The sequence below is a fragment of the Phocoena phocoena genome, chromosome 4 (genome assembly GCF_963924675.1).
Source record: "Phocoena phocoena chromosome 4, mPhoPho1.1, whole genome shotgun sequence".
NCBI classification, from domain to species: Eukaryota; Metazoa; Chordata; class Mammalia; order Artiodactyla; family Phocoenidae; genus Phocoena; species Phocoena phocoena.
In genome coordinates, this window is record NC_089222.1 from 97,191,586 (window position 1) to 97,207,243 (window position 15,658).

Genomic DNA, 15,658 nt, shown 5'->3' on the forward strand with positions numbered 1-15,658 from the left:
CTGAGCCAAAGTGAGTTTGGAAACCGGGTCAACTCGCCTTGTTTGGCAGGGAAGCAGGCTATTGTTAAATGATCATTTCACTCTCTTTTCTAGGTGTTTTCGAAATTTGACACTTTTACCATCGGGATGATTATAAAGTCACTACTCAATACAGACCGAATTTGAGGACTCATTGCTAGAGACTTCTAGCAATGGGGGCTGTCCCTTCTTTTGATATATAGCTATATCAAAAAGCTTACACTTTTGACACAACTATTACATTCTAACTAGTGTGACTGTAGCAATGAACTCAATAAGCTATCAGGAAATGGAGAAAGAAATAGAAACTATAATCTTCAGAGAAGACTTAAAGGAGGAAGTGAAACGGAGCTAAGGCTTAAAAGATGGGTAGACTCTAACCAGTTCAGGAGTATATAGAAGGCGAAAAGACAGTACAGGCTGCAGGTGGAGGCAGGTAGTAATGAAACTAACCACACAATGTAGAGAGGGAGCTTCCAATTTCTACTGCCCACTCCTTCATTCCCTCTTATTCTGAATTCCCCTCTTTCTGAAACAGCAGTGTCCAAAATCTCTAATAGTTTGTTTGAACAAAATCCCCATAACTCACGCTTCTAGGTTTCCAGGCAATTGATTCTGTGAGCATTCCCTCCTTCCAGAGTCCTCCTCCTATCTCTCTGACTACACCTGCTTTACTTCTTTTTTTTTTTTTTAACTCTGTTTCCCACTGTTTTAGTCTGAAGACAAATTTCTTAACCTGAAGAGGGAATTAAGACTAGGAATTTTTTCTTCTAACCAAGAGACCCCTTACCTAGAAAGTACAGTCTTACTATATAGGTGTAAGAACAAAGCAAGCCTGAATTCTGTCTCCTACTAACCTTTGTTCCCTGGAACAGCTGCTGAGGACTGAGACGAGTCTCCAGCTCAGGGAGAGAGAAAGGGTTTACAGTTCTCTCCAATTTTGCAGGGCAATGACTTGGGAGGGGGAGTCCTGGATGCCCAGAAGGTACCTGAGGATCACAGCTACCTGCAAGTTTACATCAATAGCAGAACCAGAGTTTTGTCTGGTTTGTCTGACCTGGGATCCTGAGGAAAGGGCCAAAGGATTCTCTTCATGGGGCTAACTGAGTATAGTCATAGCTCTTAAAGAGAGTGGCCACAGATCCTGGGTACATGGCCAAGTGAGCCAGCAACCCTTTAAAATCATACCATGGAAACTTTTGTGCTTCAGATACAGCTTTTGCATCTAAAATCAAATTGCTACACTTTAACTAAATTGCTTCATTTTGTGCATATGTTAAACCCTGCACTGCACACTCTGATCAATTTCCAATCAGTCTACTAACCAACACCATGAACTTCTCAACAAGGTAGCATTTTTTGGCAGGCTTAGGCCCCACAAGAAAGACTTTCCCTCCTATCAGCACAGTGTACTTGATCTCTGCAACAGCTGATCCCCCCGACTCATCTTTCCCATCTCTAATTCATCTGCTCACTGCTACTGGCATGATCTAAGTAAAACAACACCTTTTATCATATTAATCCCCTCCTCAAAAACTTCCCTCTTGAAATTCAACTTTCCAGGGCAACCATAATCTGGCCTCACCCTACTTCCCACCATTCATTCCACTAGTTTTCACTTGGTGCTTTTGATTGAGGGAATGACAAAATGATACTTGTGTTTTAGAAAGGTTAAACTGCTCATGAAACAAGGATGAATTGAAAAGCAGAATAGTGGCAGGAAGGAGACTGTTGTAATAGTGGATGGTAACCTTTAACAAACAGAGCAGTTTCAGGAGAGTATTATGTACAAGTTTAGGTAACATGAAGTTAAGAGACTAGGTAGACAGAAAACTGGAACAACATTTTGGATAGTGCAATTTATCTTGACAAAGGAGTTTTTCTAATTAGGATGACATCTTATGTTTGAAAGAAGTAAATATAATAATAACTTTGAAGTTTTAAAGTTTTAAAACTAAGAAGTTATTAATCTAAAGAGTTTTGACACTAAAGATTTTGAAAATGTGCCTTATTTTTACAATAAAAGTATTTTACACGATTTTTTTGTGATTTATATGAAGGTTTAGGTGTACAAAATCAAAAGTTTTCTTCTCTGGTTAGTATTCATTGGTAGACTTTTATGGTCCTGCTCTCTTATCTATATGACCTGTGACATGGAAGGAGAGACTACCAACTGTGAAAAAACAGTTCATGGGTGTCAATGAAAAACTTAATCAACAGTCGATCTAAGAAAGAAGTGGAAAATTTTAATCCAGTCAACCTGATGATTGTAACCCAAAAAGCTCTGAGGACTCTTCTGTCCATTAGAGGTCAAAGCATGGTTATGTTGCAGGAAGGGGGACCTCTTCCAGGGCCTGAGAGAGGGCTCTTGTCTAACACTTGGAAATGAATTGTCCGAGGAGACACACATGTTGACAAAGCAGGAGACTTTATTGGGAAGGGGCACCCAGGTGGAGAGCAGGAGGGTAAGGGAACCCAGGAGAACTACTCTGCCATGTGGCTCCTAATCTCGGGTTTTATGGTGATAGAATTAGTTTCCAGGTTGTCTCTGGCCAATCATTCTGACTCAGGGTCCTTCCTGGTGGTGCACGCATCGCTCAGCCAAGATGGATTCCAGCGAGGAGGATTCTGGGAGGTCGGTAGGACACGTGGACTTGTGTCTCCTTTTGACCTTTCCCAAATTCTTCCAGTTGGTGGTGGCTTGTTAATTCCATGTTCCTTACCAGGTCATCCTGTTTAAGATAATTCATTCAAATGGTTACTGTGGTGCCTAGCCAGGGTGGATGGTGTCAGCCAGTGTTTCCCCTAAAGTTATATAAGTTTTTGAGACAAATTAGGTATTATTGACAGTTTACACTGTCCATATCTACAGTACAAAGCAAGTACTTTGTACTCACAGGGGGCCATCGTGGCCCCTTACAAGATTAAGAGGGAAGGTTATCTTCTGAGGAGTTGTGACCTTGTGTGAGATTAAGAAGGAAGGTTATCTCCTAAGGAGGTCTGGTTAATGCAGATACACAATACACACTAAAGGAGGCCCAAAAGGGCAGTGAAAACTTTATGTTTAAAATTTCTTGTCATGCCATAAAATATGAATTTTATTTCATCACGGGTTACCTAGAAGCTCCAAATGAGCACTAACTTTCCTCATTATTAGCTATCATTATTTAATAGGTGTTACACACACAATAATAAAAACCAAACAGTGCACAAGGTTATACACATAGTTTCAAGTGTTTTGTTGCACACTCATCTAGAAGAGGAGATGCAGCTCTTTCAAATTATCGAAGTGGTCTGTAAATCAAAAAGAAGTTCAGAACCACAGTGAAAGAATTTCAGTAATAAAATTCTACAATAATATTTGGACGGAGGGGCTAACTACTCTGCCTTATTATTTTTTATTTTATTTTATTTTTATTTCTGGCTGCATTGGGTCTTTGTTGCTGCACGTGGGCTTTCTCTACTTGCAGCGAGAGGGGGCTACTCTTCATTGAGGTGCACAGGCTTCTCATCGCGGTGGCTTCTCTTTTTGCGGAGCATGGGCTCTAGGCGCGCCGGCTTCAGTAGTTGTGTCTCGCAGGCTCTAGAGTGCAGGCTCAGTAGTTGTGGCACAGGGGCTTAGTTGCTCTGCGGCATGTGGGATCTTCCCGGACCAGGGCTCAAACCCCTGTCCCCTGCATTGGCAGGCAGATTCTTAACCACTACACCACCAGGGAAGCCCCTGCTTTATTATTATAAGGAGGTTCTAGCTGGGCTTCTGTCTAGAGATTAGTGCTGAACAAATAGGAAGCTCTCTCTGGGAGAGGAAAATAAAATAGTTTGGGGGAACCAGTGAATGATTGTCTCCACCACCCATCTGGATGTAAACTGCCAGCCCGCCATTCTCCAAAGTAGTGAGATTTCAGGAAGGCCAACAGAAGAGTCTTAAAGAATTGATCCCAAATAGCATGAAACGTCAGGGCCAAAATAATTTAGAAGAGTTAGCCATCTCAAGATGAGATACTAAATATTTTATTTTATTTTCCCCCATATAACATATCAGCTAATATCTGAGAAAAAGAAGAGGTGAAAGTAAAAATAAATTTCAAGAATAAAGCCGCTGTAACATATATACAATGGAATATTACTCAGCCATAAAAAGAAACGAAATTGAGTTATTTGTAGTGGGGTGGATGGACCTAGAGTCTGTCATACAGAGTGAAGTAAGTCAAAGAGAAAAACAAATACCATATGCTAACACATATACATGGAATCTAAAAAAACAAAATGGTCACGAAGAACCTAGGGGCAGGACAGGAATAAAGACGTAGACCTACTAGAGAATGGACTTGAGGACACGGGGAGGGGGAATGGTAAGCGGGGACAAATTGAGAGAGTGGCATGGACATATATACACTACCAAATGTAAAACTGATAGCTAGTGGGAAGCAACCACATAGCACAGGGAGATCAGCTCAGTGGTTTGTGACCACCTAGAGGGGTGGGATAGTGAGGGTGGGAGGGAGGGAGATGCAAGAGGGAAGAGATATGGGGATATATGAATATGTATAGCTGATTCACTTTGTTATAAAGCAAAAACTAACACACCATTGTAAAGCAATTATACTCCAGTAAAGATATTTTTTAAAATAAAAGGGAATAAAGGCACTGTGAAATACTTTCCAGGTGACTTTGCCTAACTAACTGGGAAGAAGATGACTTTTGTTTAAAAGAATAATAAAGGAGGGACTTACCTGGTGGCGTAGTGGAGAGTGCAGGGGGGCCGGTGTTCGACCCCTGGTCAGGGAACTAGATCCCACATGCATGCCGCAACTAAGAGTTCGCACGTCACAACTAAGGAGCCCACGTGCTGCAACTAAGGAGCCCTGGAGCCACAACTAAGACCCGGTGCAACCAAATAAATAAATAAATTTATTTTTAAAAAAATAATAAAGGAATCCTTGACAGCTTTATTTCATCATCTCTTTTGAAGTGCTTCTAAAAGGCAGTGAAAACTATATAAGTGATTCATCATATTTCCAATTGAAAATTAAGTGAATGTTTAAATAAAAAATCGTAATTTTAATTTATATTTGGAACACTATGAGTGCTTAAAAGCTCAAAAAGTTCATTTTTATAAGAGTGGTAGTTTTACTCTCTACCCCACCCCCCCAACATGATTCATTTTTAAAAAATAAGTGGGGTAGGGACTTCTCTGGTGGTCCAGTGGTAAAGAATCTGCCTTCCAATGCAGGGGACTTGGGTTTGATCCCTGGTCGGGGAACTAAGATTCCATATGCCGCAGGGCAACTATGCCCACACGCCACAACTACTGAGCTCATGCACCTCAACGAGAGAGCCCGCGTGCTGCAAACTACAGAGCCCACATGCCCTGGAGCCTGCACACCACAACTAGAGAGAAAACCCACACGCCACAGCTACAGAGAAGCCCGTGCACCACAACTGGAGAAGCCCGCGCACCGAAATGAAAGATCCCGCACACCTCAATGAAGATCCCACGTGTTGCAACTAAGACCCAATGCAGCCAAAAAAAAAAAAGAGAAAAAAGTGGTATAATGGTTATTTTCATGTGTCAACTTGGCTGGGCCACAGTGCCCAGATATATCATCAAACATTATTTTGAATGCCTTCTGTGAGGGTGTTTCGGATAAGATTTACATTTAAATTGGTAGACTTTGAGTAAAGCAGATTGCCCTCCATAATGTGGGTCAGCCTCATCCAATCAGCTGAGGATCTAGATATAACAATAGACTGACCTCCCTGGAACAGCGTGGAATTCTCAGGCAGTCTTTGGACTTAAACCGCAACACTGGCTCCTTGCTGAGTTTCCAACCTGCCAGTCCACCCTGCAGATTTTGGAAACCGCAGCCTTCACAATCATGTCAGCCAGTTCCTTAAAATAAATCTCTTCATCTAATATCTATCTATATCCAAATCTATATCTATCTATCTACATCTATCTATCTATCTATCTATCTATCTATATATATATATACTATTGGTTCTGTTTCTCTGGAGAACCCTGGCTAATACAGGAGGCAGAGAAGTAACCAACTTCCAAGTAGCTTTTAAATACTAAAGCCTTCATTTTGTAATTATATGTGATGGTCCACCTCATTTGGGGCTCCATTGACATCAGATAGAGGTATGAAAAATTTAGTCAGTTCTGGAAAAAATTTCTCTGAAGAGAAAGAAAATTCAGAGTATCAGTGAATTTTGTGTCTCTCATATATGGCATACACCAGTGTAGCTGATATAAGTGATCTAGCTACAGTAATTATCAGAATAGCTTTCCTACACAGTTGCTTGCACACAGAATGTTACACAAGTTTTCAAACCTAATTTAATTTGCAAAAAATAATCTCCAGGGACTGCCCTGGTGGTGCAGTGATTAAGGATCCACCTGCCAATGCAGGGGACACAGGTTCGATCTCTGGTCCGGGAAGATCCCACATGCTTCAGAGCAACTAAGCCCATGAGCCACAACTACTGAGGCCCACATGCTCTAGGTCCCATGTGCTGCAACTATTGAGCCCACGTGCTGCATCTACTGAAGCCCAAGTGCCTAGAGCCCATGCTCCGCAACAAGAAAAGCCACCGCAATAAGCCCTCGCATAGCAACAGAGTGGCCCCCGCTCTCCGCAGCTAGAGAAAGCCTGAACGCAGCAACAAAGACCCAACTCAGCCAAAAATAAAATAAAATTTTAAAATAATAATAATCTCTAAAGGAGTCTAAGTATATCTTTAGATGTTCTCTTTGTCCTTCAGGATATATTTTCTATTTTAAAATAATGTAGCATGCGCCAACTTTAAAAACATGTTACTGTAAAAATCTTAGAAAATACAGGCAAGCAAAAAAGTAAAAATAATAATCTTCCATAATTCCCCTACGCAGAGATAGTCACTGTTAACATGTTGTGTTTCCTTTTAATCTATTTTTATCTATGGGACGATATCTAGATTCCCTGCCTCCCGTATTTTTTTTTTAACAAAAATGGATGTATACTGCACATAGATTTGAGACTGCTATTTTCAGGTAATATGTTTGTAAATTTCCCTGTGACCTATTTTTGGTTATCTCATGCACTTTTAAGAAATTTACCTTTTCTTCCTTTCCAGTTAAGAGAGGATATTATCGAACAGAAATATATAAAGTATATTACTACACTGAGGAATTCAAGTATATGTGTTAACTTTTTCTCTTCTGAAATTGTACTTTCAAAACTTTGAAATCACTAAGATTTTCACATTTAACTACAACACAGTCTATAATACAGAAGGAATATTAATAATCTCTTTAAGCTAAAATACAAATTCCCTTGGGATGGACATATACACACTACTGTTCTTGCCTCAGCACAAAAGAATTCAGAGATGAAGTGATAGGTAAGAAATGGATTTATTTAGAAAGAAACACACTCCACAGACAGTGTGGACCATCTCAGAAGGTGAATGAGCCTCCAAATGTGCTCTGGTTAGTTTTTGTGGGCTGGGTAATTTCATAGGCTAATGAGTGGGAGGATTATTCCAATTATTTCGGGGAAGGGGTGGGAATTTCCAGGAATTGGGCCACCGCCCACTTTTTGACCTTTTATGGTTGGCCTCAGAACTGTCATGGCGCCGGTGGGTGTGTCATTTAGCATGCTAATGTATTACAATGAGCATATAATGAGGCTCAAGGTCTGCTGGAAGTCAAATCTTCTGCCATCTTGGACCCAGTTGGTTCTAACCAGTCTTTGTCATGTCCTATGGCTGTATCATTGTTTTAAAGGTTGTGCCCTACCCCCTTCCCTCCTGTTTCACTACTATATATAAAATAGATAACCAATAATGACCTACTGTATAGCACAGGGAACTCTATTCTGTAATGACCTATATGGGAAAAGAATCTAAAAAAGAATGGATATATGTATATGTACAAGTGATTCACTTTGTTGTACACCTGAAACTAATACAACATTATAAATCAACTATACTCCAATAACATTTTTAAAAAATAAAATATAAATTTCCTTCCATGAAATAATAAACTCAAATGAAATAATCAACTCAAACGTCTACTTTACATAGATATTCTCTAGCAAAGGTTGGCAAACTACAGACTATGGGCTGAATCCAGCCTGGTGCCTAATTTTGTACAGCCTACAGCTAATACGGTTTTTACATTTTAAGTGACTGGGGAAAAAATAATAGTAATATTTTATGACACAAAATTATATGAAATTCATATTTCAGTGTCCATAAATAAAATTTCATTGGAATACAGTCATATTTATTTACCTATTGTCTAGAGCTGCTTTTACACTACAATAACGGGGTCCTCATGACTGAGACCATATGCAGCATTCTTAGCTCTTATTAGTGCTGCTACACACTACAAATCACAGTAACACTTTTTCTTTTTTTTTTTTTTGCGGTACGCGGGCCTCTCACTGCTGTGGCCTCTCCCGCTACGGAGCACAGGCTCCGGACGCGCAGGCTCAGCGGCCATGGCTCACGGGCCCAGCCGCTCCGCGGCATGGGGGATCCTCCCGGACCGGGGCTCCCGGACCGGGGCACGAACCCGTGTCCCCTGCATCGGCAGGCGGACTCTCAACCACTGCGCCACCAGGAAAGCCCACAGTAACACATTTTTACTTGACAGCATTTCATGTGCCATGTGTATCGCCATACTGTGACATTTTATTATTAGTTTTATGACCAGCATATACTTATCATGTCAAAACAAAAAAAAAGAAAATGGTAAGCTTAAAATATTCCATCTTTAAGATACTGTGACCTGCAGATTATTTTGTTAACAAATTAGATGGCAAAGCATTATGTTTATTATGCAATGAACCTATATGCTAAAAGAATACAATATATGTCGACATTACCAGACTGAGCAGTCATTACAATATTCAAATCGCAGAAAACAGAAAAGTTAGAAAAATTAAATAGAATATCTCATCATAGTAAAATTCTTCACCAAAAAAAAAAGAGAGAGAGAGAGAGAGAGAGAGAAAGAAAATTAGGCTGCAACCAAAGTAATTTCCAAGTGGCTCATTTGTTAGGCAAGCAAGGAAAGTCATTTACTTATGGTGTGTTAATTAAATGATGTTTGACTGCAGCAGCTGAAGAAATGTATCCAGAAAAAATAAACTTGTTTAAGATCATTAGCCTTTAGGTAAGAACAGCTGCTTCAAGTGTTGAGAACACTGGGAACATCAATAGTCAATTTAAATTATTTAGTGAAGTCTAATTATTTTGAATCGTTTTCCTTGGCTCTTAATGAGTTGACAGGTGTTATTGAAACTGCTCCTTTGTTCTGTTTATTCAAGGAGTCAATTTTTCAACTGACTTTAGAATTAGCCTTTATGAATAGGCTGCATTGAACAGGTGAGAATATTTTTAAAGAAGTTGAGAAAACACTAATTCAATACACCTAAGTGGAATCTTCTGTTTTAAAAAAGTAGAAAAAGCCTTAGTTTGACAGATTTACAACACTTGTGAAAATGTAAGGTGTAAAGCCTATGGTTATAACATCATTGTATTATTAATTAGCAGATTCTTTGTGGAAAACATTTGAATCCACCACGTGTTGAGCCAGTGGTGTCAACAATAAACTTCATTTGTTCTTATGGGTTTACCATCATCAGCCCATGAATTTTTGTCAGAAATAGCAGCTGAATATCCTGACTTGCCCTACCACACAGTGTTTGATGACTTACCAGTGGTATCATTTTATTATTATTATTAATTTTTTTTAGCTCAGGGCCAAGATTGAAATTTTTTCAAATGAAAAGAACCTCCCTTAACCACTATTATGGAACACTTATTGAATGGCTTTAGGATTCGTTTTTTGCTAATTTTGATCATGTGATGATGCTTCTTAACAAACTCAAGCTAAGGACAATGCAGCACTTACATGCAAAACTTATTCTGTGGTAAAGTCATTTCAATAATCACTAACGTTAGTTGATTCATAAGTTAAAAAGGAAGCTGTCCATTCTCAAACAAATTTGCAGTGGTTATATTTTTCGAGCTCAAATTACAGTTTTAGTAGTGTTGTTGAGACCTCAATGCAAATGCAAAGAAAATTTCCATGTTTCAAGACCAATTTAACTGTGCATTTTGGAGCTTTCACTTAACTTTCAATTGGAAATAATTAATCTGACATGCTAAAAGGAAAATATCAAGAAAATAGTCTAATTCTATAATTGCCTTCCAAGAGATTAATATGTTCAATTTAAATCATATGTCCTTGGATTGATGGTAGTATTTGTCAGGGTGAAAAGACATTTTTCAAAGACAAAAGTTGTAAAATCTCATTAGAGATCAGGATTAACAGATTAATACTTGCAATTGATTTTGATGATAGGGAAATGTTAAGAGAAATGTTATCCTCCCCCTCCCCAAAAAGAATTTCATTCTTTAGTAGATCTGTTTTACAAAAACGTACTCAATATTATTATATTTTAAATTTTGTCAATGGATATATTGTGGAAATTGGTTTTCTCTCTTGTTATAGAAATACTTATATAAATATTCTCAATTTTGCCTCTTAGCCCATGAAGCCTAAAACACTTAATATTTCCAAACCTCTGTTCTGGAGGAAATAAAATCTGGGTAGGAAATTAGCCAGTGAAAGGGAGGAAAGATTCCAGCCAAAGAAGACAGCTTGGGCACATGCGTGAGAACCAATAGAGTATGTGAACAGTACTAAGCAGTTATTGCCTTCTGAATCATAATAAATACCATGCTTCGTTCCTCTTGCATTTTTGAGCCAATCGGTAATACCAGTTTCTTCCAGAAGATGGCTCCCTTCATTTAGCCAAAATTTTATTATGAAACATTTCCAACATACAGAAAATTTGAAAGAACTTTACAGGGAACACTCATAAACCCACCACTTTGATTCTCTTATCAACATTTTATTATACTTATTTTATCACATATATATCCATCTATCCCTCCCCTCCATCCATCTCGTCTTTTGATGTATCTCCCTATATACTTCAACAAGTATTTCATTAACTAGTGTTCAATATTTATTTAGTTTCCTGTTTTTTTAAATAATATTTACGGTAATTCCCTGGCGGTCCAATTATTAGGATTCCGAGCTTCACTTCAGGGGGCACAGGTTCAATCCCTGGTCGGGAACTAAGATGGTGCATGCCGCGTGGTACAGCCAAAAAAAAAAAAAAAAAAAAGATATAAAGTAAAATTTACATGAATACTCACATCTTAAATGAACATTCACTGAGTTTTGACCAACTGTGTTTAATTAACCCAAAATCCATAAAGACATAGAACATTACCATTAAAACAGAAAGTTCTCTCATACCCTTTCCCATTCAATAATTCCTCTCCCACACAGAAGCAACCACTGTTCTGATTTTTTTTTCCATCATAGGTTAGATTTGTATGGTGTAGAACTTGATACACACAGGATCATACAATATGTACTTTTTTTTTTTGGTAAGGCTTTTTCATTTAGCATAAGGTTTTGGGGACTCATGTTGATGAGTAAGTCAGTAGTTTATTCCATTTTATTTGAGTAGTAGTCCATTATATGAATATATATTATAGTTTGTCTATATATTCACATTTGATACAGCACCGAGAGTGTTTCTTGTATGTATTATGAATAAAGATGATATAAACATTCTTGTATAAAGTAGGTTTTTGTTTGTTTTAAAAATTTTTTTAATTACAAAATAATACAGGTGGTACTTATTCCTCCTATTTTCAGGATTGAATTGCGGGGCTTAAATCTTTCAATCCCTAAACACTTTATAATTGTTTGAAACTTTTTATCATGGAAAAGTAATTAAAAGAGTACGTAACAGGACTTCGCTGGTGGCACAGTAGTTAAGAATCCTGGCTCACCTGGCAATGCAAGGGACACGGGTTTGATCCCTGATCTGGGAGGATCCCACATGCCGCGGAGCAACTAAGCCCATGCACCACAACTACTGAGCCTGCACTCTAGAGCCTGTGAGCCACAACAACTGAGCCCGCATGCTGCAGCTACCGAAGCCCACGCGCCTAGAGCCCGTGCTCCACAAAGAGAAGCCACTGTGATGAGAAGCCCGGGCACCGCAATGAAGACCCAATGCAGCCAAAAATAAAGGATAATAATAATAATAATTTTTTTAATTAAAAAAAAGAGTACATAACTATATAGAGACTATTGTGATGAACTCTCCTACACAACACCCAGCTTCAACTATTATCCACGTCTGGCCAATCATTTTTTTCATCCATGCCCTTACCCACTAGTCCCTCCCTCAGATTATTTTAAGGCAAATCCCAGCCATCCTGCTATTTCATCTGTAAATATTTAGTATGTATCTCTAAATATCAATATAAGAACTCTTTTTTTATTAAACACACAGTACAATTACAATAGGTAAAGAATTGACAGTACATCTTAATATCAAAAATCCAGTCAGTATTCAAATTACCCCTATGGTCTATCCAGCTTGGTTGTTCAAATCAGGCCTCCGTTAAAATCCATATGTTGCAATTAGTTGAGGAGGCTCTTAAATTTTTTTTAATCTATAGGCAGAGCCAGCTTCAAGTTGTGCAACCTATGCAGTCACACAGGGTCCCTTGCTCAGGGGTATCCCATGCTTGGAGTTTAATGCTCTGCAGTCGCTGTCTTGAAAGTCTTAATAATTGTATCCTTGCATTTGTGTTTTTTAAGTGAAGTATAATGGGACGATAGAGCATGTGCTTGGGGCTTGCCACCTCAGCTCCCTTGTGGGCCCACTCCTTGCAGCCTCCTCTCTTTCTAGGGATGGGTTCCAGAGGGCCGCTGGTTCTACAGTCCCTTGACTCACTCCTTCCCCTCCCCCTCAGCTCTCTCCAAAGCAGGCAGCACCATCATGCATTATGCCAGTTTGACATCTACCCAGGAGGATGGTGGAAGGAGATGGCTGGCTGAACTTCCCCGCAGCACTGAGGCTGTTTGTTGGTCCGGTGCCTCTAAGGAGGGGGACCTGAGAGCAGGTAGGCCTGGAATGTTCATGAACAATGTCAAGTCACAGGGCAGGACCCTGGGCACCTATGAGGGGCTGCATTGGCCCAGCGAATGTCCTTGCCTGAGAGAGCATGAAGTAAAATAGCAATTGAAAAAATATCATGAAAGGTCGAGAGATAGATTGCAGAAGAAAGGAAATAGCTTATTTTAGTACTTTAAGGACATCTTTTTCCTGCTTTTTGACAAAGGGACCCCATACTTTCATTTTACACTGGACCCTGCAAATTATTTATATAGCTGGTTCTGTTCATTCATTCTTCTCTCTCTCTCTCTGTCTCTCTTTCTCTCTCTCAATTTTACATGATGTTGAAGAAATTAAGTCATCCTGTAGATGCCAGTTGCAAGCATGTGGAATCATTTCACATGTTCCTCTGTCCCCTATAATTTATATAATGGGTAGATATGAAAACTTGATTAATGCTTCGTAATTTTAAAGAAAGATTCATAATTGTTCACTGAGTTATTTATTTATTTATTTTGCGGTACGTGGGCCTCTCACTGTTGTGGCCTCTCCTGTTGCAGAGCACAGCCCCCGGACACACAGGCTCAGCGGCCATGGCTCACGGGCCCAGCCGCTCCGCGGCATGTGGGATCTTCCCGGACCGGGGCATGAACCCGTGTCCCCCGCATCGGCAGGTGGACTCTCAACCACTGAACCACCAGGGAAGCCCCACTGAGTAATTTTTAAACCTAGTTATTTTCTAATCTAGTTACTAGGCATTCCTTTCAAAGCCTTCCCTGAGGCCAATGCCTGAGAGTCTTGGGATTGACCAGCCTACTGGGAACTCTGATGATGGATTCTAAAAAGGCAGGACCCCTCCCACAACTGAGGAGAGAATGCTATTGGAAGAAAACACTAAGATTGGTGCCTAAGTCATTCCGAAGGCATTCGTGTTTACACATTCCTGTTGTTGTCTTATTTTAACTTTTTCTGCCTCTTAACGCTGTCAAAAATCTTCCATAGGCTTCTGTGAGATGACTGTCATGGCTATCTATTTCCTTTGACCTCATCTGCTCAGCCTCCTTCAGTAGATTCTTTCTCCATTTCTCCTATCCCGTAAATATTAGTATTTCCTGATTCCTTTGGCTGACTCACTCTAGTCACTCTTTCTAGGGGTGGCAGACCCACAGATGCCCTATCCAGATCCCTCTTCAAGCAAGAGCTTGAAGACATCATAGTTAGCAATGTCCTCCAGCTGTCAGCAGAGTCTGGCTCAGCTGCTGAGCACCACCTCACTTAGGTCATGAACTCCCTGGGTCAACCCACATCTGCTGACTAAGCAAGGTGCGGGTATAAAGAGAATTGATCATTTGACTCAAAAAGGGATACTCTGACAGGCAATAATTGTTCCAGAGCTCCTGGCAGGATTGACTGGGGTTTAGTTGGGCCAGTAATGCATTTGCCTTCTTCTGCCTAACATTGCTTCCTCCTTCCTTTCATAGGACCTGGTCCCTAATAAATACCTTTTACTCTAAACATAGTCTCAGTAAGTGCTTCCAGAGAAGACAGCCTGTGACAGTAGGTGATGCTATCCCACATATTCTACTATCACCTATAGATCCATTACTCCTAAAATACATTCTATTCCAAACACTCCTCTAAACTTGTTTATCTTCCCACTACACAATTCCACCTTCACATCCTACGGGCATCGTGAACTTGGTCTTTCCCAAACTGACCCTTTCCTCACAAACACGCTCCTTCCTCTTATCTGTCTTCTTTTGACAAATGATACCGCTATTCACTAAGTCTCCATCTTCAAATTTTCCTTACTTCCTGCATTACCTATTGCTATCTTAACAAATTATTCCTAAAACAAAGTAGTTTAAAACAACAAACATTTATGATCTCACCGTTTTTATGGGTTAGGAATTCAAGAGGGTTTATCTGGGCGGAAACTGGAAGAGCAAGAAACATGTTCTACCCCAGAGCCTCTGGAGGGAGCACAGATCGCTTGACTTCAGCCTAGTGATACTGATTTCAGACTTCCAGCCTCCAGACCCATAAGAGAATACATTTGTCATGTTTTAAGCCATCAAGTTTGTGGTTATTTGTTACAGCAACCACAGGAAACTAATACAACAGGAGACTATGTATAAAAGGTGAAGAAACAGTGAAGAGAATGCTCTGTTCTCAGGAAGTATATAGACGCCCAGAAAAGCACCAATTTTGGAGTGAAGCTGTCTTTTGCCTATGAAAGAGAAAGGATAAAGTCTGCAAAAATTTATGGATGGTGTTGGAAACTGTGCTTTATGACACTATATAAAATGCTTTTAGGGGTTTCTGTATAATTTCTTCTTATTATAAGAGTGCTTGAACACAATGTAAGGTGTGATACATACAAAGTGTTATAAAGAACCCTGAAATGCCAGCTCCAGGAAAGAGTAAAAGAGCTAAAATCCATAAGACCGAGTTTCCTGCTTTTCCTCCACAGAGCTAGTCAGACCAAAAATAATTTCGAGGACCGACAGAACAAAATCTTCCTAAAATGCTTGGGAAGGGACTATAAATTCTGGGGTTCTGTGAAGTAAACAGATCCAAAACCCTGCAGGTAGATCTTGGCTCCACCCTCTACTCACATCCAGCTCTGCCTCGTGGAGCTTGTAGAAGCC